The sequence below is a fragment of the Lipotes vexillifer genome, unplaced genomic scaffold (genome assembly GCF_000442215.2).
Source record: "Lipotes vexillifer unplaced genomic scaffold, Lipotes_vexillifer_v1.1 scaffold1001, whole genome shotgun sequence".
NCBI classification, from domain to species: Eukaryota; Metazoa; Chordata; class Mammalia; order Artiodactyla; family Lipotidae; genus Lipotes; species Lipotes vexillifer.
The window spans coordinates 311,371-339,074 of NW_006772311.1; positions in this window are offsets into that span (position 1 = coordinate 311,371).

Here is a 27,704-nt window from a genome sequence, read left to right on the forward strand (position 1 = left end):
ATGTGAGAACTTCTATTTCCCAGTGGGCTGGAGAGCTAAAGGAGGATCAGTGCTTAGAGCAAAACAACTAGAACATTTGCATAAAATTTAGGCATTTGAAGCTAGAGAGTTATGGAGGTAATGAGAACTTGGAGGATCAAGACACTGAAGAAAGAAAACACCCAAGAGTTTATCTGACTTTCTCAGCTCCTTTTACTTTCTCTGAGTATGCCAATTCAAAATGCTGGCAGAAGGCCAAGACCTTGAAACTATAAAACCCATGAAGAATAGTTGCTAAGAATAGAGAAACCAAGGAATTTCATATGGATACATGGGGTCCAAGGCCATGGCCAGGTTTCCCCTGAATAACAACTGCTAGATTTTTGGTTGATGATGTAGGGGAGTAAAAACCTATGCAATTTCCATCTATGAAAGAGTAATTGTATGAGACTTGGCCTTCCATACTAAACAACTAGAAAACTGGGCAGAATATATACAACCATTGCATTTAGGTATCTGACAACATGCAGTGCAGGACTGTAATCTCTGAGAAGAGAAAAATCAGTTAGATGAGTCCTACTATCATCCTGCCTTTCTGCTTGGAGATAATTCACTGGCCATAGCAAAGGGGGGAGAACCCCAACAGAATCCACTAATTTTGGTGAGGTGAAAAGATGTAAAGTTATTTTAAAGGGGAGTATGGCAACTAGAGTTTGCTGAACAGAGTTTGGAGAAGTGGGATCTATGCTAGGAAAGAGCTCCATAAATCTGCTTAAAAGTCCCTTATAATGTTGGGCTGAATACCAAACTCAATATGCACTAGGTTGAACTCCAGGAGGCTAGGCAACGAACAGCTACCATAGAAAGGACAATTAATGGGAAATTGTAAGCTGGAAAATTTCCTGAACTCCCCCAGTTCTGTGAGTCATTCAAATTTACTACTCAGAGTAGAGAAAGTTGGTTGCATATAAGGGCATTTTAGTAGATACTCAAAGCTTGTTAGAGGGGCTAAACAACTCCTAGAGTAAGGACATTCTAGATCCACTATTTTTAAAAAAAGTTTAAAAATAAGCCTCAAAAATATCAAGCTGATCTAAAAATAACACCAATTAATGTATGTTATATAGATAAAATAAGAGCTTTTGTTATAATTATTAGAATATATTAACATTTGTTGGTTGATGTCCTTAAGACTTGGTTCTGTAATAACCCAGGTAAACAGCCTAATAATTGTCTTTAAATTAAGGTCGTCCCCTAAGAACTTGTTCTCTTTCTCTACTACATCCATATTTTGTCCATTTTCCATTTCTGTTTTTCTCCTTTTAATCTAAGTAAAACAAACCATCTTTTAAAACCAAAAAAAACTTTCCTTTAAAAATATTTCTACCATAGTTATATCTTTGTGCTTTTTTTATAAACTGCTCTGATATTTTCAGAATCATAAATATCAATTATAACAGGGGTAGCAACAGCTGGTGATCTTAGTGCTATTGCTTCTGTTGCTACTATCATGGGTCCTCTGACCCTATTTTTCTCATCTCTAATCATGCAGAACTTTTGATGAATAATAATTAACAGATTGATGAATATATCAAAAGAGGTTAAAGTTAGGGTGATAGTAGGCAGTGTTTACTCCCACGTTAGTTAATTTTCTCTTGAAATGAGATGCAGAGAGCACACTAAATGCAACTGAAATTATAGTTCTGTTATCTCTTGAATCTAGTGTGACAAATTTGATTTTTGAAAGGTTAGGAAAATGCATTGTTATGATTTGATATTTTAAAAGGTCAAAAATATTATCTTTTTTGTTATTTTTCATAGTAGCAAAGAAATGGTGATTATTAAATTTTACAAATCATAGATTTTTTTGGAAAAGGTGAAGTACTGAGAATTCATTTTAAAAGTATACATACAATACATTAAATTTTTCTCATCTATCTCCTTATAACTAGAATTTAAAGTTGTGCTAGATATGAATCAAGAAGGTCTGAGTACACCCAAAACTAACACAATACTGTAAATCAACTATACTTCAATTAAAAAAAGAAGCTCCGAGTAATAAAGTAACATAACTACACAGTATATGTGTTTTTTAGGAATTCTAACAGTTAGTAACCTAATCAATTACTCATCCTATTTTTGTTTGCTTACCTGTTACCTATAATGAAACTCCATTCAGTTTATGATCTTCTCTCAAGGAAATTATATTTTATTTGGGAAGTTAAGTATATTTTACTCCACACAGAAACCACAATCATTGAAGAAAAAAATGGTACCTTTAGTGGTATTTTGTTTTACTCGAGGAAACCAAATATTGCATAAACTCAGAATAGAAAATATATTACTTCAAGTCCCCATTCAGCTACTTACTAGTTGTCTCATACTGAGCAAGTTAAATGGGTGTAATATTCTTGTCATTATAGAAATTAAAAGTAATCTAAGTAAAGGAACTAATTTATAGTGGACACTTTAGAAGTGTACATTACACTTTTAATTGTCATTTTGCAAACCTGGAAATAATTAGTTTATAGTCACAATTCAATAAACTACAACGTCTATAAACATTAACCACTTTCAAAATAGGTATAAAATATAAACAGATATAAGCATGTGAATATGTGCAAATATAAAGATGAACTTTGATATAGCAAAAATACATATGCACAAATATATGCACATATACATTTCCTATTGAAAATAGAAGCCACATGCTTTTGTCTTCTGTCAAACAGTGCTTTTTTAAAAACAAATCCTACCTACATCCAAAAGGCAATTTAGCAAAAAAAAAAAAATTATTACTTTGTTTAGGTGATAAAAAGGTAATACACATAATCCACCACAATAATTTATCTGCCATCTATTTTTTCTCATACTTACAACTACTTCTATAGCTCTTTCTGAAACAGTCTCAGAATCCATTCTATTAGAGTTCTAGCTTTAATGTTACTTTTAGCTCTCAAATTAATGTTTTCCTAGTACTTGGATATCATAAAAGTACAAATAACTGACTTAGAAATGGAAGAATCCTTCATGAGTGACTAGGGAGAGGGGAGAAATCATTAAATGAGTGAAGTCAGAAGTGTCTATGGATGCAAGGAGAATAAGAAAAACTGGTAAAAATCATTAATGCTTTTATTATGTGTATATATCTAAGATTATTTATTAGAAACTGAGGCTTTTTCAGGAAAAGCATACAATTGTAAATGTTTAAATACATTTTTTAAGGCCACTGCAGCTATAGAAAATTGTTCTGTTATCTGGAAGTATCTGACATATTTCCAGCTTTAAACTTCCCATGATATAGAATTATGCTATTATTGTGTCAGTGTTGATGTATCTTTCATTGCATACTTTATACGCTTTATTCCATGAAGTTGAAGAGAAAGATAAAGGACAAACAAAAGTACACTTTCCCACCAAAACATTTTCATTCCTTTCCAGCTGTGTTGTCATTTATTCCATTCTGCCTTTCAAGATACATTTGTTTCTGGCATTCTAAGTTAAAAATAAGTGGTCATTTTTACTCTGATAATATCACAGATTGATCCTTTTTCTATGGTATTTTAGGATCAAGGTTCATTTCACCCTAAGCTATTTCTACATTTTTTGGAAAGTATTCAAAAAAGATTTGCATTTTCTTGGCATAAAGGGAATTTTAATGTTGAGCTTTAATGAAGAAACCTATTTAAGAATAAAATGTAAGAACAAGAATTTAAAATTAAGAATAAGAATTTCTCTGCAGATTATACCTAGAGTATACCATTTGAATGTCACTGAAACAGGCATAAGACATTTGGTTGTACCTTGGCTTTTAGATTTTGCTAGTAGATTCCAATACCCACTCCCTCCACATCAGCCAACCACCTCCCAGGAGACATTATTTGAATTGCATTTATGTACTGTAACCAATATGTAGTTTTCTTGAAATTGCAGTGGACATAGACAACTCTGTAATACTGGACATCTTGCCACATATCAAACTTTAGCTGAAAGTTTCTAAAGATAAGTGGTAACTCAGGTTTCTTTTACCTCACTGCATTGTGGGTAATGGCTCCAAAATGAAAACAACTTATCTGGACATCTCTAGTGACTAAATTAATCATTGTATATCTATTCATTGGCAGATTTTGTAGGTAGAGTGATATATTTGACCAGCAATTTTTTAAAAGGTAAAGCTGTACATTCTGACCTAAAAATGTATTCAGTATTCTTTGTTAAGTTAGAGAAGCAAGGAACTTGATATTGTTTATGATTCTATCTTTTATAAGCAGAGCTAGAACTTACATATAGAAAGACATATAGACGTGTATACACGCTGACATAGAAATATGAGGACCTATACTTATCATTTGGGAAAGACAAGAATGCTTAACTAGGTTGACATTTGAAGGGAGCAATTGAAGAAGCATTGAGATTTTATAATGCATTTTATTTCTTTCTCTACTCTTTCAATTTTCTTATTTTACACACAAATACAAATGTTATTATTTTTGGAAACTAGTAGAGTTTATCCAGAACATAATTAAAGGCCATTTTTATAGGCTTTTTTAATATAACAGTCTGCTTTCAGGAAAAAAAATTATATAAATATATGTATGTAAAAAACATTTATTTTAGCAGAAATCTTAGAATATTTGCTTCTCTAACTTTGACTTTAGTAGAAATTATTACATTTCTGAAACAAAGACATTAATTAAATCCGAAGTGTACATGAAAAAATAAATATTCAAATATATATTTATGTAAGATTGATTTTATGAATGTTAATAGGAACCCTTTAATTTAATGTTGGTACTTTAAAAAAAAACCTATATTTCTATTCCTACTGAATAAATTACTCCCCTTTACCTCCCACAGCCAGAGCAAAATTTGTCCTAGGGAATTATTAATATTTTAGAAAATATTTTTAAAAATTTAAACTGAAACCTGTGTATTTATTTTCCATAGTAAAATGTTTTCCAAGAAAGTTATAGGTGGATTATTTATATAGGCCTGTGTGTACAATGAATGTAGATTAGGAAATAATTATTAATTTTACCATTTATAAGGTCATTTCTAGGCCACTTTTTAAATAATTTTAAATACAAGCTAGTTAAAATTACTGAAATGAATCTAACTCCATATTCTGTTCCATTAATTTTGTCTCCATTTTTTCCATTAAATGATAATTAGTAGGTGCTCAGGTTGAATATATGTTTTATAATGTACAGAAAAGGGACTCAGTATGTGGAGCTATGAAAGCTGATACTAATTTCAGATCTCCTATTTACTTATCTATTGTATCTGGCAATCAGGTTCAATCTTTGGCATTAAGATCCTTGAGAATGGAGTACAGAACTGCACTCTCTTAAGTATTCTATGATTACAAATGAAATTAAACAAAATTTTTAAATTCCACCTGAGTAAATTTCTAATCAAACATTCTTGGACGTATTTGGACAATATGTTCTCTACATAATCCTACAAAGTAATCTGAAAATGTGACTTTTTAGCAACTTTAAGCAGTGTATTTTATATAATCTTGAAGATTAATGAGAACTCCTTGAATATAATTTAAACTAACTTATCCCCAAAGTAAAAGCCAATGTATAAATGAGAAAGAAAAGAAAGAACTCACACATAGAAAGAACAAGAAGATTAAAAGACATGGAAAAAGAGAAGAAAGCACTTGTAGAGAAATTAAGCATCACTCTCAGAACAAGAGTTGTAAAGCTAAACTAATTAAAATTTTGGCATTATTGATCACTGTAGAAAATCTGTTACAAGTTTCACAAACGAATCTTCTCATTAGCTGTTCTATGAAAGTTGAGTATGTTTTAATATCACTTACCAAGATTGTTAGTAAGATGCTCTGGAATGTATTTTTAAATTGCTTTGAGGACATAGTGATTAACTTCATCAGGAATAATACTGCTTTATCATCTCATTCTCATCCATGGAGTTTCCAGTGCTATTTCTGTGACTAGTCTCTATTTAGTACTATAATAATAATAATAATAATTATTATTATTATTATATTATTATATAATTATATTATAATATTATTATAATAATTATATGATTGAAGTGATGTTACTATTGTAGTGAATATTGTTTGGCTAAGCAAGAAAAGAAACAGAAAAGAAAAAATATGTGCAAACAATTATCAAAGATTCCTTTTCTTTATATGACCAGGAAAGTCTTAGTTTTTTAATATCTTGTTATTCATGAAATATAAAGATTTGGGGATTATATATATGCCTACTCTTTAATTACTTTGTCCAAGGGAGAGAGGGAATGACTTATAAACGTATGCATTAAAACAAAGCAAAATAAAACAAAAGCTTATATATATGCCACATTGTACCACCTGTTCCAAAACAGGAAAATTTTAAAGCTGTTATTTAAATAATACGTTATTATAAAGAGAAACCATCCACTGCAGATATCTAAGTTTTTTTAGTTTGCATGGGAGATCTATTTTCCTAACTTGTATTGTTTGGGAGCAAATAGGTTTTAATGGCCTGCTATCATAATGATGGTCTTAAACGCACTGAATAACTGTGACTTTTGTATGATGGGGTAAAACACAAGCTCAAATAACACTAAGTGCTATTACAAGTATTTTCATATGCCGTAAACTCAAGAGTCACCATCACTATAGCTTTTGTTATAGAACTGTCACCAATCCACAGCCAAAATACCACTTTAGTGGAGATAGATAGTCATACAATGATTCATTTCATCTACTAAATGGATTCCTCATTTTTTTTCCAGCCACTGCTATTCTATTCATCAAATGCATATTCTAGATTCTTCAGTTTTTGAGGTATCTAATCCCTGTAATCTTCAGTTTATTTATTAGTTCTAAATAGCACATATAGAAACTCTCAACATTTTTGATTATCTTATCAAAAGTTGATAATAAACTGTTTTCAACAACTACATATTAATGCCCAAACTATTTTCATCAACTTATAATGCCACCACTGCATAGCTGTTAAATAACGCGTCATTTTTCTGGAACATCTTATTTTATTTAACTAAAGCTTCTACTCTCTCTACTGCCCTACAAAGATGAACATCCTCTAAACCCAGCAGATTGTTATTTCCTGGATTCCCAAAAAGATCCACAGCATCTTCTGTTGAGACAACTTTCTATAAAATATTAATCATCATAATAGCAACACTTACTTTTAAAATGAAAATTGATATGCAAGCAAAGGCTGGGTACTTTGTGAGGTAGGCACTCATACCCATTTTTTGTGTGAATAAGGCTTACTTATTTGTCAATCAATAGAGTCAGTAAATAGTAGACCAGGAATTTGAATACAGCTTTGTTTAACTGTGCTATGTTGCAGCATATATTTCTTCAAGTACCTCTTCATGAAAGTGAAATATGTCACTTAAGACTTGCTCAAATCAGTGGATGTAAACCACTGTGTTGATTTTCAGATTTTCTCTACTTAGATTTGTCTTGTTATTCTCTCATTCAACTTTCCCTTCTTATGAACCTTCTCTCCAAACTCTGTTCTCATTGTATCTCCCTAACTAGGATGTTAATATAATGGTTTAGGAAACTCAGTAGACAGTGTTCCTTACCTATACTACTATCTGCAACTTTTTCTCTAAGGCTTATGATGAAATATTTACAGTACTATTGTAAATCATGTATGACTACTAAATTTGAGGGTCTTTAAGTACATCATACTTGCTACAGAATTTGAAGTTAATGTTATGGACTGTGAGATTAATTGGAGAATAAATGCCTTTCACTGTTTAAGACTGTTAAAATCATGATGTATTTAAGGGGTTCATAACATAAACAATGTTTTTAAAATATATAGAATGTGCAAAAAGTGAAAACTAAATATGTGAAATTTTTAATAGCATTATGACCAGTGTTACCAATCTAATGATCTAAATTGTTAGTGCATATCATATTAGTTAATTGAAAATGTTTAATTTTATTTGGATCTTTTTTAGCACCAAAATAACTTGGAAATGATGGTTTTTAGTTAATCAGAAGTATATTACTGGTAGTATTCATCATGTATTCTGCCTTACAAAGAGTCTCAGATAGAACCCTTTTTGTTATAAGTACAGAAAATTCAATCCAATGGCTTAAGCAAAAATACAGTATATTGGCTCACGTAAAAACATCAATCAGTAATCATGATTTCAGACATGATGTGGTGCAGGGCCCAGTCAATGTCATCAGATGCATTTCTTGGCTTCCTTTCCATTAGGTTCCTTCCACTCTTAAGCTCTGCATGGTGGTTCCAGAAACTTCCAGATAACCAAAGAGATAAACAATAATCTCAGGATTTAGTTTTCTTTTTCCCCATTGACCTGTCTTGAGTCATCTGTTCATCCCTGTACCATCTCTGTGACAGTGATAGAGTAGGTTAATTGGCCTAGAACACTTGCTACATCCCTGGAGTCTTGGATGGAGCCACGTTTCTAGAAAATGCATGGAATATGGGTATGGTTGCCATAAGGAGATGAAACAGATTTTGCAATTTAAAAAAATAAGCTAAATAAGATGAAAACAACACAAATCCACCAAACAAACAAAAAACCTTTAAATGTCTATTATACAAGTCTCAGTAAGAACTATAAGAACTATATTTTAACTTTCCTCCTCCTCTGCTTTTTTTTTTTTTTTTTTTTTTTTTTGTTTGGAGAGATGGTGTTTAGCTTTTTCATATTTACCTGTCTGACTTGTAAATTTTTTTCCACAATTCTCTGAAAAGTTTTTCTATTTTCTCAGTCTAAAATTTTTTTTTTTGGCGGTACGCGGGCCTCTCACTGGCGTGGCCTCTCCCGTTGCGGAGCACAGGCCTAGCCTCTCCGCGGCATGTGGGATCTTTCCAGACCAGTGCATGAACCTGTGTCCCCTGCATCGGCAGGCAGACTCTCAACCACTGCGCCACCAGGGAAGCCCCAAAAACTTGATTATTAATCTGAGTAAAAATATCAATAAGAAAAATAATTTGTTTTCCTCAAATGATTTAGGATTGCTTCCATTTAATTTTTAGTGTTATTTAGCACACAAAGAATCATTATATCAATGATGAAATGCCAAACAAGGAGTTATAAATAAAAAAGAATTTTTATAAAATTAAGATAATGTGCAAGAAAATGAATCAGCTCTTTTTGTAAAGGTAAAATGATAAACAAAAATAATTTTGGTTGAGATAGCATTTCTTTTTATAAATTCTTGTTTTAGTTCTTGGGCAACCAGAAAAAGTTGCCTACTCAGGGATGAGATATTCTTCCCAAAATTTGTCTCTCAAATCAGCATCTTTGGGAAGGATCTGTTTAATCCCTTTTTAATTTAGTGCAGCAATATTATTCTCATCCATAATCACAAAGTTAAGTAACATTAGCTTCATGACAGCTTCACTCCCTATAGCTTTGAATGAGAGCACAACTGAATGCTCTGCACTGATAGCATTAGCTCTCTATTTGTCCTCATACATATCATAGTGTGATTCCAGTGTCCAAATATTTTTGTTTTAGCTTCTTTTATCTTTGCTCATAGTTGCTTTGCAAAGAGTTCTGCTATTTTTGTACTACTAATTTCACTTCCCTTTGCTCTCTCTTTATAATCACTGCAATGATTTGTTTAACATTTCTCAAATCAATTAAAAATTTGAATATACACCTTTGCTTAAGAAAATGGCTTTTTAAATATTATAAAAGCACTTAATAAAAAAATGAAGAAATAGAGAATGATTATTTGACTAAAGACAATGAATGTGTCTTGTTAGAATCTGAAAGAGTTGTTTGCTTGTCATTTAATGTCATCTGTGTAAATATAAATTTTCCTCTAAGGCAATATTTTTCAACATAAGAGCAAAAAAGACATGCTGTGTCACTTTTACTTGAAAGGAAAATTCAATCTGGTGCCAACCCAACCTTTAGGTTATGCCAAATGATTCACAAGCACAATGATTATAAATTGACATTGTTAAGAACACTGAATTGAAACTTGAAATGGTAGCAAAAAGGGATAAATTTGAATCACATTACTAACAATAAAGATGGAAGAAATAATATCATAAGGTCTCTGAAGTAAAGAAATAATTATTTCATAATTGCTGATTTCAATGATACAAATGGTATGTTATAGAGAAAAAAAAATCTATTTGAATGATGCAACACCCCTGGAATCCTTCCTATTTTTCAAAGCTCAGCTCATTAATTATTCCAACATTTTAATTTTACTTTTTTACATTTCAATTTAAGGGTTTGGTCAAAGCTAGAAGGTGTGGAAATAATTAGTCCTGGGAGACAAGAAAATTCAGTAAGATATTTTCACGGCCAAAAAATCAGGCAAGCTGTACCAAAGAACTACATTTAATAACGAATATGTGTGAGATAGATACTTAATCAAAGCTGGAGATCAGAGTAGCTTGGCATGGGATGGGGACGGGGGAGCGAGAGGGCTCAAAGTAGAAACTTGAAAGCTAAGTGTGAAATCAGTGGGTCAAAGGAAAATCAGAAAAGAGGATATAAGTCATAATTCAAAATGACTCCAGGAATCACAAGACCAAGAAGTAATTTGCAGTTACTTTGCACTGTGCAATTTTTGTACCATGTTTTTGCAAATAACTCTCTGTTGAGTATGAGTTACATGAGTATACATAATTGCCTTGAATTCCCACTTAACTTGTAGAATCTTCCAATACAAAAAGAATAAGTTTCATTCCTTTGGGATAATCATAACATCTGTAATAGTGCTGTGCCCACAGTTCTGTGTCCTATAAAAACATTTTGTAATCATCAATTCATATAAGCACATCTGTCACATATAATGATTACATTTTTACCTGTCTTCTCTGATAATGAAGACAACGTTAAGAGGATTAATAAATGGAAAATCTCGAGCCAGTGTAAATTACTTTATTCTGTCTTGAGACAGAATAAATTACTTTTGAAAAATTATTTTTTTTAGTGATTGTAAAGTTTATATGCTCGACATTAACAATTAAGGGGAAAAGAATCACAAACAGTCCCACCATCCATAGATAGGCACTTTAAGATTGTCATGGCTTTTATATTTGGTTATTGTTTGCATGCATCGATAATAGATAGATAGATACATAGATAGATAGATAGATAGATAGATAGAAAGAAAGAATTATAACATTTGAGAGCAAACAGTTGCCATCTTTTTATATAGTCCTGACTAATATCCAGATCACAGCTAACTATTCCTGAGAGGTTATTGAGAGAAATACATATACATGGGAAAACAGAAACACAAATAAATCTTTTATTATTTGGTGGACTTTGAGCCTCATAGAGAATTGTAGCCTGAGTATGACCTTTGTCCCCTCATAAACCCCTGTCCGTATTTCATTCTTACCACATTCTTACTTGCTACATATTATGATCCTTTACTCCTGTCAATATTTATTTTTGCACAAAAGATGTTCAACTGTGGTGCTCTACCATAAATGTGTATTAAAAACTCCCTTTTGGGACTTCTCTGGCTGCCAGTGGTTAAGACTTCACCTTCCAATGCAGGGGGTGCAGGTTCAGTCCCTGGTTGGAGAGCTAAGATCCCACATGCCTCGCAGCCAAAAAGCCAAAACATAAAACAGAAGCAATATTGCAACAAATTAAATAAAGACTTTAAAAATGGTCCACATGAAAAAAAAAAAAAATCCTCCCTGTTGGTGGATATTTATGTTATTTCCCACTTTACACTGTTATAAGGCTTTGATAAATATTCTTGTACATACATCTTTAATCACTTGACATTTTCAACATGGCATAAATCTCTAAAAGATTAATTATGAGTACACATACTGTCCTTATTAATATTTTGTTTCATATTGAAAAACTGAGCTCCCCAAAATTCAAATCAATTTATGCTGTATCAAATTCTATCAAGCATTCAAATAAGATTTAATACCTATTCTTTTCAAACTCTTCCAAAATATTGAAGAGAAAGGAAGGCTTTCAAAACTCATTTTACTAACCAACATTACCATAATACCAAAAGTAGACAAAGACAAAACTACAAAAAACTCAAATTTCAGGCCATCCTAGCCCTGATGAACATAGAAGCCAAAATCCTCAACAAAATATGACCAAACCAAAGACAATAGAATAAAAGGATAATACGCTACAATCAAGTAGGATTTATTCCAGGGATGATCAATTAACATGATACACCACAGTAACAAGATAAAGGATAAAGATCATATGATCATCTCTATACATTATAATTATATATAATAATATAATATAATATATAATAATTATAATTATATAATTATTACACACAGTTCAATGTCCACCAGTTTTCAACAACTTGAATTAAACATGAATCCTGTAGCCAGTGAGTATCACTATTACCCAGGACCTCCCCAATCCTCACTTTATTTCTCAGATTAACCCAACTGGTGCAGTGGGTTAAACTAGACAACAATATATGTTTTAGGTTCAGAGACTGACACACAGGAAGATCCTATTTTCATTAAAATTGATTTAACTTAGTTTATTACAAAGTCAGTAAACAAGAGGACAATACAAAATCATGGATAAAAGGAAGAAGATGGGATTCCCCATTGTTTCATTTAATGCTCAAGGAAGAGCCTCAGAAAGTCAGTGATATCACCAGCTCAGAATAAAATGAGGAATCTACCAGACAAATCAGGGCAGACTTAGGCACAAATAAACACTCAAGGGTATGCTTCATTAAAAGAAAAGGTATTTTTTTTACTTTTCCAAATTAGGTGTTTCCACATTTTACTTCTTACCAAATCATTAAATCTGCTCAAATATTCAGGGTGATGGAGCTTTACCTTATGTATGATCCAGAGAATTAGATTCTGAATTTTTTTTTTCCCAGCAAGAACTACCTATTTTGATTTATTCTGCATTTAATTGGAAATCTTTGCTACACAATCTGATGATGGCATTGATTTGAACTCTGGATAAACAGTAACAGAGAAAATACCTCAGTTCAATGAAACTGTTTTCATTTTTATTTCAGTGGTGTTCTTTATAATCCCACTAAGAATTTGTAAGAAATTGAGCTTCTTAACAGTTGCTGGCTGGATAAAATTTCTCTCTGTTTCTATTTATTTTAGTGCTTTCACTGTGTTCTACAATATCATACCAATTGGAATGACACTGTCAGAATCCCCCACACAATATCTTCTGCATAAATCTGCAGAAGTGTAGGAGACTAAAAGCCACCAGAACCCCCTTAACTTTCTGCTTTAACAGGAATTTATCCCATAAGGAGCTATATATATATATATATATATATATACACACACATATATATATATACATATATACACATATATGCAATTTAAAGGATACTAGTTTAAGGCTTTTGGGTATTGGGCACATATAATTTTTTAAAATGTGTTGTTTACATCAGTAGTAAATATGTATAAACATTCTGATTTCCATAAGTAAATACAGGAACAAGTGTTTTACAAAAGTACTTATTACAAAATGACAGATCGCTTATATCAAATGCTTACATTTTAAAACTGGAATTTTGGAGAAACATATTCTTCATAGTTCAAGCTTTACTAATAAACTGTACATATTTTTGTGTAGAGTATATTCAAGAAACTACTTAGAATATTGTATATGTTTTCCACTGGTGATCTTTCATTGGACATCTTCAAATTTTTCTTTTCTCTTTTTTTACATTAATTTTATAATATTTATGTTTGATCCTTATTTTTTAAATCAATGTGCCAATTATCTTAATTGTGCAGAACTCTTTCTGCATCTGTAATTAATTTATAATCAATAAACTCATCCACTGAAAGTTTGGAAGTGAAAGAAAATCCTTATTTCTTTAATGTCTAAATATGTAAATTCAAAATGAGAGAGATGAAGTAACTGGGCTAATTCTAGCAGTCAAATATTTATAAGTCTGTACTTCTAATGGCATACAATGACTTTTTTATCTATTGGCTTCTAACCTGAAATAGATAAGTAAGTTTCCAAATCTCTTAGTCTGTGTTGACAGAACTAATAAATTTGTTTCTAAACAAAAGAATATTTATACATCCCTATATATCATTAGTTGGTGATTTTTATTTATACATCAAATTAACCTATGATTTTTTTCTTTAAACTTTTTTAAAATTTACATTTTGTAGTATTGTCATGGAAAAAATATATAGTGTGTGTGTCTGTATGTGTGATTATGTCTGCAACTTTTATTTTATGAATACCCTAATATATTTATTATAATAGTTCTTAAATAATTCTAAATCTCAATGAATTTATAACACAAGGATTTTTAAGATGTTAGTGCTGAAATATATCAACATCATTTTCCTGTGGCCTGTGCACAGTGTGATTTTTGCCCTTTCCTGTTAAACCCTCATACAAATTTTGCTCTTAGAGAAAAACTTATTGACTTTCTCACTAGAGCTAAATAATTTCAAGGTGAACTTTGATAGTGGCAAAGTTTTGTGGAAATATTTTTAAAGGATTGTTTAAATGTTTTAAACATATTTTACAGTAAAATTTAGAAAACCCCAAAGAATACATTTCATGAAAGTTATTTTTTATTTATAAAACCTATACAAGAAAAAACACTTTAACACTCAAGTTTGTTATCCATGTAAATATTATCTCAAGAAATAGGACACTTTGTTTCAGTTGTTTGTAATATAAGGACACAGTCAACAGTCACTTTTATATAGTGATTATGATTTAAAAAATAAGTTGAAATAAATCTAAGAAAAATAACTTAAAATTTTGTATTACTTGGAAACACCGTAAGTTACAATATTGAGCATGAACTTTATTTTTTTTAATAAGCCAACTCCTTAGAGTAGAATGAATATGAATAAAGAGCCAAATGTGGACATATGCTGACAAAATGTCTTAAAACTAAGAAAAATTAAAGATCCTGAAAAGTTTAAAAAGTTATATATAATAACAAAAATTGGTATCCTACTGTAATCACTGTCTTGGTTACCTAGTATTAAACTTAATTTTTATAAGTAGATTTGATAGTAGATTTGAAAGAATATCAAACAGCCAACTGCTCTGATAAAAAGATGATGATAAACATGATTCGGATAATGGACAGGACTACAGGGACTCTAGATCACAGGAACAACAGCAAGGGCCATATAAGAGCAATGGCCTGGTATATATCCCTCCAGTAGTGGTAGCTGTCGTCTTTGGAAACTTTCTGCCACCATCAAGAAACTCTATACATTGATAACACCAGTAAGCGTTTATATTCATTCCTGAACTTTTGCTTTGTTTTCTCAAGTTTCAGTCTTAGGCAGGCACGTCAAGTTGACTGAGCCTAAGTCATATGCAGCACTACACACAATGAAGAAGTCTCTGAAATGTAATGATAATAGAGATCTTAAGCAGCCAACACACACACACACACACACACACACACACACACACACACACAAATAAAAAAGAGACATGTTTTACTTTATGTTCAAATGTATGAAGAGAAAGACTGAAAGCTGCCTTCTCCTTATTACTATGGAATTCTTGGCAGTAGTTGAGCTTTGGCTTTTAATATCTTAGCAAAAATGCTATTAAAATTTTAATTCTAAACTCAGATGAAATAAAAATCAGTTGAGAGAACAAAACAAAAATTTCATCAGATTGGAAAGAACAAAGAAATTTTACCTGTCATGTACTTCTGAAAAAGTTACTTTGAGTATGAACTCTCATAAATAAATCTTAAAGGAAAGAATAGAAAGTTATACAAGAAACACAATATTATAACACTAACCATACAGCCACAGGAAGAAATCCTGTGAAGTACTAAAAAGTAGATATAGAAAGCAATCATTTGAAACAACTAAAGGAAGGTGAAGTTTCCAAGAATAAGTCTTTAAGATGAATGGAATGGCTTTGAAGCTAAAGATTAAATGACAAAAGAGATAGATAATATTGGTAACATGTAAGAAAAATAACTCCACTCAACAAGGGAATATAAAGATTTTAAAAAGCAGAAAAATTGTATGAGAAACATTATGATCCAAATAAAAGTCATTTTAAAAGTTGGTATGTTACAAAGAAATTATTTCAGGAAAAAAAGTAACTCAACTTGAATGCAAGGGATATTTTGCTACAAATTTTATAGAGGTCACTATATTGGATAAAAGAAAGAGAGGGAGAATGAGAGTGAGAGAGAGAGAGAGAGAGAAAGAAAGGAAGAAAGGAATGATATCCCAACATCCCACTATAATAAATGGCTCTACATTGAACAAAATTTATATAATCATAGTAGTTTAAACACCACTTTTGGGGTTTTAGTGTTTAGAATCAATCTATGAATAAAATAATAAATAATTGAATATTTTTATACATCAGAACATAAAAGATTTCTAACATACATATGTAAAAGTTAGAGAATAGCTGAGAGATATTAGGAATTTGAAGGGGGAGAAACCAATCAGGTTACATATGAAAAGGGGAAACAATTTCAGATATAGATGTTTTTAAAATTATAAATAAACTGTGCACATTTTATAAAAACATAAAAACTTTTACAAATTAGATGACTGGCAAAAAATTAGCAAAACTTAAGAAGATGAAGAAAACCTGTATTTTCCAATTATTAGAAGAAATTAAGGATAAAATATTAAAATGTAATCTAATATCTCCCATCATGAAGAAATAACTAGATATTTCTTTGGATGTGTTCTACTAATACAAATATGAAATAATTGCCATGTTATATAGATATCTGTAAAAGATGGGAACGATGCAGTATTATCCAGTTCATTATACCATAGCAAGAAAGGAAAGACATAAAAAATTAAAGTATAATTCATTCTCTCATGTACTTAGTTATAAAAATGTTTAAAGTAAGGTTTTGGAAATTTTAATCCATAAAAATACACTAATAAAATTATTTTATGCAACAATATAAGCAACACACTAATTAGTAACAACATATTCAAAAAAGAAAACTATGAAAACAACTTTACAGATTTTTTAAAATCACTGAAATTCTGGATACTTTATCCAACTTGGTTTTGAGGGAAAATTGCTAGGTTTGATGAAAGTTATCACCAGAAAGCTACAGTAACCCAGGAAATAGAATGGTGCTAGGCCTATAATAGACACTCATTATAGTTCTTGCTGAATGATGAAATATAAAGAAACTTAAATTTAAAAATACAAGTAAATACTGTGAAAATTGTACACTTAAGCATAGGGAACTTGGAAGGGATACAAATAAGTTAATGTGAAACATGTTCATATTATCTTTAAACAGGAATTGCAAATTATAAAAAGAATGAAAAACTTATTGTCCATTAGTTTACTGAAAAGTTAAAACATATTGAAACCATCACTGTTAGCCAAGTTATAGGAAAGTGTTATTTTCACACACTCTTGGTAGATGTATAAAATTCTATACTATTCTTTGGAGGGCAATTTGGCTTTATCTAGATTATTTATATGTATATAGTTCCCAAAGCAGCAATTATACTCATGGGTTTGAGATAATTGAACACATAGATAAAGACACAGTAATGACATTAGTCGTTGTGGCACTGTTTTAAAATAAAGTTACTTAAATGACTTACATGTCTAATAATAAGGGAATAATGAAGTAAATTATAAAATATCTATTGTGTGGAAGTAAGTTTTCAGCGTGCAAGATTACACTTCTTTTGTTAAATTCATTCTGAATTATTTTACTATTTTGATATTAATTTAAACGAAATTGCTTTCATTTCATTTTTGCATGCTCATTTCTAGTATATAGAAATACAATTGCTGCCTGAATATTGACCTTGTATACAATAATGTCACTTAACTCTTTTATCAGTTCTAGTAGTTTTGTTAGAGAATTTCATAGGATTTTCTATATACCAGACAAATAGAGATTGTTTTACTTCATTTTCCACAAGTAAGCCTGTTATTTCATTTTCTTGCCTAAATTCCCTGGTTAGAAACGTTAATACAAAGTTAAATAGAAGTGGCCTCTTCACTTCAATTCTGTCAGTTTTTGCTTCATGTAGTTTGGGACTCTGTTGTTAACTGCAGGTACATTGACAACAGGATGAGACTGGCATTATAAAATATCATTATAAAATATCCTTCATTTTGCTGGTAATGTTCTATTGTTAAGTCTATTTTGTCTGATATTAGTTTATCCACTCTAGTCTTCTTATGGATATTCTTTGCATGATATATATTTTCCATCCTTCATTTTCTACCTATTTATATCTTTCAATCTAAAATGTGTCTCATATATAACATATAGTTGGATTTTTAAAAACCCATTCTGATCATCTTTCTCTTTTTATTGGATAGTTAATCATTTTACATTTAATGTTATTTTGATATGGCTGACTTTATGCTGGCATTTACTTCTGGTTTTCTTTACAGTTCACATATTTTTTATACCTGTATTCTCCCTTACTGCCTTTTTGGGGCACTAACTGAGTATTTTCTAGTGAAACATTTAAATTCCTAAGATAATTTTGCCATATATGTTTAGTTATTATCCTAGTAGTGGCTTTGAGACTTACCATATATATCTTAAGTTATCCGAATTTACTTCTCACTTGTACTAACTTAAGTCCAGTGAGATACAGAAGTTTTACTTCTTTATGGCTCTATTCACTTTTCCACTTTTTAAAGTTATTGTTATACATCTATACATCTATATATGTATAGATGTATACATCTATACATCTATACATCTATATATATGTATTACATTATGTAATACATAATTACATCTATATATGTTACAAAACCAATGATACAATGATATAATTATATTACTTTACACTCTTGTATGTCTTTAAAGACCCTAACAAGAGAGAAGATGTATATATTTAATTAGTTGAATAGTTGTGGAAGTTTTAGTTATGGTAATAAGAGAAGAAAAAGAAATAAAAGGAATCCAAATTGGAAAAGAAGTAAAACTGTCACTACTTGCAGATGACATGATACCATACATAGAGAATCCTAAAACTACAGAGCTAATCAATGAATTTGGTAAAGTAGCAGGATACAAAATTAATGCACAGAAATCTCTTGCATTCCTATACACGAATGATGAAAAATCTGAAAGAGAAATTAAGGAAACACTTCCATTTACCATTGCAAAAAAAGAATAAAATACCTAGGAATAAACCTATCTAAGGAGACAAAATACCTATATGACAAAAACTATAAGACACTGATGAAAGAAATTAAAGACGATACAAACAGATGGAGAGATACACCATGTTCTTGGATTGGAAGAATCAACATTGTGAAAATGAATGCACAACCCAGAGCATTCTACAGATTCAATGCAATCCCTACCAAACTACCAATGACATTTTTCACAGAACTAGAACAAAATATTTTACAATTTGTATGGAAACAAAAGACCCTGAATAGCCAAACCAATCTTGAGAAAGAAAAATGGAGCTGGAGGAATCAGGCTCACTGACTTCAGACTATACAACAAGGCTACAGTAATCAAGACAGTATGATACTGGCACCAAAACAGAAATGTAGACCAATGGAATAGGATAAAAACCCAGAGATAAACCCACATACATATGGTTACCTTATCTTTGACAAAGGAGGCAAGAATATACAATGGGGAAATGACAGCCTCTTCAATAAGTGGTTCTGGGAACACTGGACAGCTACATGTAAAAGAATGAAATTAGAACACTCCCTAACACAATACACAAAAGTAAGCTCAAAATGGATTAAAGACCTAAATGTAAGGCCAGACACTATAAAATTCTTAGAGGAAAACATAGGCAGAACACTCTATGACATAAATCACCACAAGATCCTTTTTGATCCACCTCCTAGAGTAATGGAAATAAAAACAAAAATAAACAAATGGGACCTAATGAAACTTAAAAGCTTTTGCAAAGCAAAGGAAACCATAAACAAGATGAAAAGACAACCCTCAGAATGGGAGAAAATATTTGTAAATGAAGCAACTGACAAAGGATTAATCTGAAAAATATACAAGCAGCTCATGCAGCTCAATATCAAAAAACAAACAACCCAAACCAAAAATGGGCAGAAAACCTAATTAGACACTTTTCCAAAGAAGACATATAGATTGCCAACAAAAACTTGAAAAGATGCTCAACATCACTAATCATTAGAGAAATGCAAATCAAAACCACAATGAGGTATCACCTCACACTGGTTAAAATGGCCATCATCAAAGAATCTAGGAACAAAAAATGCTGGAGAGGGTGTGGAGGAAAGGAACCCTCCTGCACTGTTGCTGGGAATGTAAACTGATATAACCACTATGGAGAACAGTATGGAGGTTCCTTAAAAAACTAAAAATAGAACTATTGTATGACCCAGCAATCCCACTACTGGGCATATACCCTGAGAAAGCTATAATTCAAAAAGAGTCATTTACCACAATGTTCAATGTAGCACTATTTACAATAGCCAGGACATGGAAGCAACCTAATGTCCATCGTCAGATGAATGAATAAAGAAGATGTGGCACATATATACAGTGGAATATTACTCAGCCATAAAAAGGAATGAAATTGAGTTATTTGTAGTGAGGTGGATGGACCTAGAGGCTGTCATACAGAGTGAATTAAGTCAGAAATAGAAAAACAAATGCCGTATGCTACAAAAAAACACTTTCTCTTGTGTTTCCTGCCTAGAGAAGTTCCTTTGGCATTTGTTATAAAACGGATTTGGTGGCAATGAATTCTTTTAACTTTTGCTTGTCTGTAAAGTTTTTAATGTTCTTATGGTCCATTCATGTTGTCACAAATTGCAGGATTTCCTTCTTTCTAATGTCTGAATATTATTCCATGAAATATTTTAATGAGAGCTGCTTAAAATTCTTATCAGCTAATTCCAACATCTGCTTTATTTTGCTGTTGACATCTGTTGATTGTCTTTTCTCATTCAAATTATGCTGTTTCTTGTTCTTGGTATAAACAGGCAATTTTTGATTATATCCTAAACATTTTGGCTATTATGGAAGGAAACTCTCAATTGTAACTAAATCTTAAATCTAGCTAAATCACTTCAGCAGGCTGTTATTCTATTTAGGTTTAGCTTAGAGGCTTTAGCTTAATTTTGTGGGTGTTAGTTCCATTGACAGTTTTGTTTTCTGAGCCCTTGCAATAAACTTGTCTGCTTCATTCTTCTGATGCTGTTGATCCTTAGATCATCCTTAGATTCTTCTGGTGCAGTCTGTGAGGGCAGAAGTTGCTTCCCTGGGATATCATCTGTTGCTAGGTGAACTCCTTGGGGTAGGTGGCACAGAAGCCACTGGGCCTGGGTCTCCTTAAGCATACGTTAAGGAGACATGGTGCTTTGCTGCTCTTGTAGATGTGAGTATATGGGACACTACATTTTACCCCTCTACCCCTAACTTCCCTGTCTTCTTTCCTGGTTGTGGAACAAATGCTGGAATAGCCAGGGGCTTCGTTGCTGTGCTGCAGCTTGTGAATCTGACCACCTGAGGTAACCCACTTGTGGAGAAGCAGGTGCTGGCACTTTGCTGCTGCCACTGCCAGCAGATGAGACTACCTAACAGGACCCAGTTATAGAGTAGGGGCTGAGAGAGTCAGGGCCTTCCTGCCAGCACTGCTGCTGATGGATCAGACCATCCATCCCCTGAGTTTGTACTAAGACTTTGAGATTTCCCACTGGGTCTATGTTAGGCTTCCCTTTCTCCAGTCCTTTGGCCATGGAGAATATATAACTCCAAAGACAAGTCACATCACCACCATTACAATCTGTGTGATTTTAGGGAGATTGTTGATTCTCACTAAGCTTTAGTTTCAGCATCTACTAAATAGTGGAGTAACAGCCCCTTCTTTATAAGGTCATTATTAGGCTTTGATAAGTGGTTGCATCTAAAGTGATTGGCATAGTATTAGGTCCCTAACTTTATAATAATAATATGATGATGATATGATTGTTATTGTGACTATTATTTTTTTACTCCCTTAGATCTATCAGGATTAAACTTTTCCCAGCCCTGACAAGAATATACTATCTATATATCCTGTTACATGAACTGTACTACAAAAACAAAGGGAATTCATAGACGTATATAAGACATCTTCTATACTATATAGTTTAGGTTTATTCATACCTTACCTTTCTTTTTTTCAATATAGATCCACAGTGAATTATTTACACAAAATAAGCAATGGTTTTGGAAATCAGTTAAGAATTAAGGTCAACAGACATTTTTTATATTGTCTCACTGATAAGGTTTAAGAGATGAATCATGATACTATCCCAAAAAATGACATTAATTTGCTGATCAAATTAGGTTAGAACTCTCAAATTTCACCAAAATACTAAATTAAGAGATCATACTGAAATATTAAAAGGAACCTAAACATTTTAGGTTCCTTTTAATTACACATGTGAGCTCTAAATATACATATTATATATTTCTTTTTCAGAATAGATTTATATGTATAGTCATGTATAGATATTATTCATATTTAAACATCAAAGTATTGAGAAAGATTAATAGTTATGTAGGTATGACATGAAGAGTACAACAGCCTTTGCCTACTGTAAAGGAATTAGATTTTTTTTAGATGTAAAATTGTAGTCACTATTTTATTTGCTATTTTCTTAGATTTAGAGTTGGCCTAAAGCTTTTGCCCTTGTAGCTGATGTCAGACTGGTCTATCTGCTGCTATTTCTCATTTGGCTACAGCTGTGCTTCAGTGCTTTCTTTAAACATTTTCTCTCCTTATCCTGCTTGTGATTGACCCACTTTAGTCCTTGATGGAAAAGGAATCTTTTGTGGTCCTTTTGGCTAGAGCATTTTTTACTGTCTATAAACTTCTGTATATTTGTTCCCAATCTACCTTGTGTTTGTTATTCTTGCATATGTCTCATGTCTCATAAAGTTATTGAGCTTACCGATGGCAGGAAGTCACATATATATGTATTTGTCCCTCTCCCCAATAGACTTACCAGCGGAGAATATCTAAGAGTATCTAACATGCACACAAATGGAGTTAAACATTTGTCAATTAAGGGACAATTTCTCCATCCTCATTTGACTTCAAGTGGAAGTTAATAAATAAAATGTAAAATGGTAGTATGGAGAAATTCTGCATAGGGCACAGGCACTGGAGTGTGGAAGATTTGGAGAGGTGCTCATATTTCACTAGAAAAGTGTTTATGATATACTACTTGATTTGAAATCTATCCAAGTTCCCAAGCCACAACCTCGGAACGTACTTCACTCCTCACTCTTCTCTCTCTCCCTTTCCACTTACAACAACTTACCTTTGGATGTAATAACCTGTAAGTCTCTTAAATCTGGTCCCTCTTCACATTTTATCCTATAACAGAAAAAAAAATGCATAACTCTCTTAAATTTCTTTATTAGCCTCCATCATCTTCTCCCTGAACTTTCTCTAACCCAATAATCTTTAACTATCATAGCCACAATGACAATTTAAAATTGAAACATACTTCCATACCTAAAAAAAAAAAAAAAAATCCCGTGACTCTCTCTTACTCTTAGGATAAAATCCAAAATTTAACACAGAAATTGCAAAGCTTTCCTTCTGCTTGCTTCTCCAGTTTCATCTTTAACACTAGTTTTGCACTTTAGCCTTCTGGGTTATTATTACATTTAATGCTTCCAGCATATTATATTTGTTTTTGCCTCTGGGATTTTTCATTTGCTGTTCTTCTTCTATTAATACCCTCTTACTCCTTTGTTTCCCCCTTGCTAATTCTTACTTTGCCTTCAGATTTTAGTTATCCTTAGTTGTGGAAGTTGATGATATTCTGCATCTAAGTGCTTCTGAAATATTTGATTCTTTGTTACCATGTCTGATTTACTCACAGCTGGAGCCCTAGTACCTGACATAATGTTTGTGGAATAGTCAACAACTAATACATGTTGAATTCACGTCTCCATTGTTTATAAATTTTTTTTCTCTTTATTCTGTTGATATCTTCAAACTTTTTGCAATGAGATTTGTACTCTAGGCTGTTGGATTCTGTGGTCGGAGGTAATGTCTTTACCTTTTCAGTGCCCTGATTTTTTCCCTCTGAAACTAAGATCAGGATAAACTATCTTGAAAAAAAAAAAGGTGAAATTTTAATCAACACTAGCTTCAAATCTTTACACTCCTCATTTACACTCTTTTCTAGTGGAACCAGGAGATATTTGCTTTGAAATAAAATATGTAAAAATCTACTATCCTAAAGACCAACTGTATTTTATTAACATAGAAAATCAGTTTGGAGCCTGAATACTTTTGCCTCTTGAACTTCTGAATTATAATTATTATGTATTTTTTTACATAAGAACACTTTGATCAATTAGAAAAAGAGAAATTATGCACCCTCTTGAAATTATTGCAAATGAACATAATTTAGAAAATATTTAAAGGAGATTAGATTTGTTTCTTCTTTCACTAAATACAATAATGTGATTATATTATGGAGGTTAAGAGAGTAAGACTAGGTCATAGCGAGATATTTTTACCCTTTGAGTTTTAAATTATCATATTATTGCTGCCAAGAGGTATTAGGTACATGTAATTTCAATGATCACATAGTTATTCCAACTAGTAATTACTGTTACTTATGTTATATACATACAAAACATATTTATAAATTTTATATGTATGACAATAAATATATATATATCACTCATAAATTAATAAAAATAGAAAAATATTATACACTTTTTAAAATATGATAGATGAATTCAATTTTTAAAGTGAAATAAGACTACATACTTTTCCCCTGAGAAGCCTATTTCTTTCAATAATTTAACATAACATTTATTAAATAAATCAAGATTATTCTTGGAAGAACAAACAAATGAAAACTATTTTTCATCACAGGAACATAAAAAAATTTTTTTTCAACTACCTCTTTCACTTTGTCCAGGGATAGACACATTTCCAGAGGTAATAAGTCTAACAAATTCACAGAGATAACATCACACACTGTTTCAGTAAGTAAGACAAATACTCATAGTGTTTTATAAACATGGCAGTATAGGTGCTAACCAATGACTAAAAATAATTTTTAGAAATCACAAAGATAACACCAATATCCCTTTATCAGTAGTATAAGTTTTTAAAATTACTCTTTTTAGACAAATACTTTTCTCAGTTTTTCTTGCATTACTATTGTCTTTGACTTGTCTTTTATCCTATATCAGATTGTGTGATACTTTACAAAATATATTTTTTTATCCCCTTAGCGCCTTGTAAATAATTGGTATTTAGGAAATGATTGCTTAAATTAGCGAACACATTATGTTCTTCTTCATGACCAGTGGCATACTATATGAATGTATCAGTTTAAAATTTGGAAGAGTTTTTATCCATAGTTGAGAACGCAGCTTACTGGACTGCATGCTGACTAAGCCTGTACACTTGTTTTTAGAAGACTATGAGTTAATGAGTCCACCAGCACATATGTACTTATGTGGACTTGAAAGCAGATGCTTTGTGGGGTTGTTTGTTTGTTATGTTTGTTTTTTTATGGAAAGGGTTTATAGGTGATTATTTCATCCAAGCAATATTGACTCTGTAGGATATATTGACACTTTGAATTATGGAATAAATTCTGTAAGGGTTGTTCTTTGTATACTTACTTATTGGTCAGCTAGGACTGCTGTAACAAAATGCCAGACTGGGTGGTTTAAGCAACAGAACTTTATTTTTTCAAAGTTCTGGAGGCTAGAAGTGCAAGATCAAGGTGCCAGGAACTTCAGTTTCTGTGAGGACTCTCTTTCTGGCTTGTAGATGCCAAGATGCATGTCCCTGTGTCCTCAGGTGGTCTCTTCTCTTGCACATATGGAAAGCGTGATCTCTGGTGTCTCTTCCTTTTCTAATGAGGATACCAGTCTTCTTGGATTAAGGCCCCACCGTTATTACCTAATTTAAACTTTGTTACCTCCTTATAGGCTCTATCTCCATGTACAGTTACACTGGAAGTTAGACATCAACATATGAATTTTTCAGGACACAATTCAGTCCATTATAAGATATTTCACTAATACAGATCTAAAAGGTATTTCACAGTTATTCAAGCAAGGTTATTTTAAACCATTTTTTAGAAAGATGTCAGTGAGTGACTTCCCTCGTGGTCCAGTGGGTAAAACTCTGCGCTCCCAGTGCAGGGGGTTTGCTTTGACCCCTGGTCGGAGAACTAGATTCCACATGCATGCATGCCGCAACAAAGATCCCTTGTGCTGCCACAAAGACCCCTTGTGTTGCAACTAAGACCTGGCACAGCCAAAATAAATTAAAAAAAAAAAGTCAATGAGTAGTTTAAAAAGAGAAAGAGAGAAAATATTGATATATACTAATGAAATTTGGTATCTACATCAAATATATGTGCATATATGCATTTTTAGATATAATTATATGCTAAAATACTTTTTAGTTTTGTTATTTCTTTAAGTGAAAGCTCAGTTTTTTCCAGCTTTTCTTAATCCATCATGAGATATTTTTTAAAATTTTTTAACATCTTTATTAGAGTATAATTGCTTTACAATGGTGTGTCAGTTTCTGCTTCATAACAAAGTGAATCAGTTACATATGTCCCCATATCTCTTCCCTCTTGCATCTCCCTCCTTCCCACCCTCCCTATCCCACCCCTCTAGGTGGTCACAAAGCACCGAGCTGATCTCCCTGTGCTATGCAGCTGCTTCCCACTAGTTATCTATTTTACGTTTGGTAATGTATATATGTCCATGCCACTCTCTCACTTTGTCCCAGCTTACACTTCTCCCTCCCCGTATCCTCAGGTCCATTCTCTAGTAGGTCTGCATCTTTATTCCTGTCTTGCCCCTAGGTTCTTCTGACCATTTTCTTTCTTTTTTTTTTTTTTTAGATTCCATATATATATATATATGTGTGTGTGTCAGCATATGGTATTTGTTTTTCTCTTTCTGACTTGCTTCACTCTGTATGACAGTCTCTAGGTCCATCCACCTCACTACAAATAACTTAGTTTCATTCCTTTTTATGGCTGAGTGCTATTCCATTGTATATGTGTGCCACATCTTTATCCATTCATCTGTTGATGGACACTTAGGTTGCTTCCATGTCCTGGCTTTTGTAAATAGAGCTGCAATGAACATTTTGGTACATGACTCTTTCTGAATTATGTTTTTTGAGAATCATTATTTTTTTCTCATTATAGATACTAGGGAACTACCAGTAAAGATTAATCTTTGGATTTAGGAACTATTAAGTTGGAATATCATACATCTAGGTAGTAACTTTTCTGATCCCCTATATTAAATCCCTGCAGTTCTTGTATGGGTTAAGATGGTTTTCACTTTGTCTATAACATATAAGTCTACTCATGAAAATTCTAAAGAAATCATTTGAGAGTTAATATTGGGAAATTCAATTTAAAGAGAATCCATTTCAGTTAGTTTCTTGAATGCTGTAGTTTTGTTTTATTAAAATATATGTATAAAATAAAATAAATTATTAATATTGAGGCACAGTAAATCTCAGTCTTATTTGTTAAAATGCTAATAATTCATTTCAAAATTCAATATCTAACCTCAAATAAAGTGTTAAGAGGCAAAATGTAATCCGATGATGAAAAAACTGCCATTTTTTTTAATGTATAGATCTGGCATTGAAAAATACCTCTACCTTATAAACTTAAGCAAGTTACTTAATGGACCATTGTTTTTCCACTCTCTGAATGTAACAATACTCATGTCATGTGTCTATTACGAGGACTCAATGAGATAATATATTCCTGCT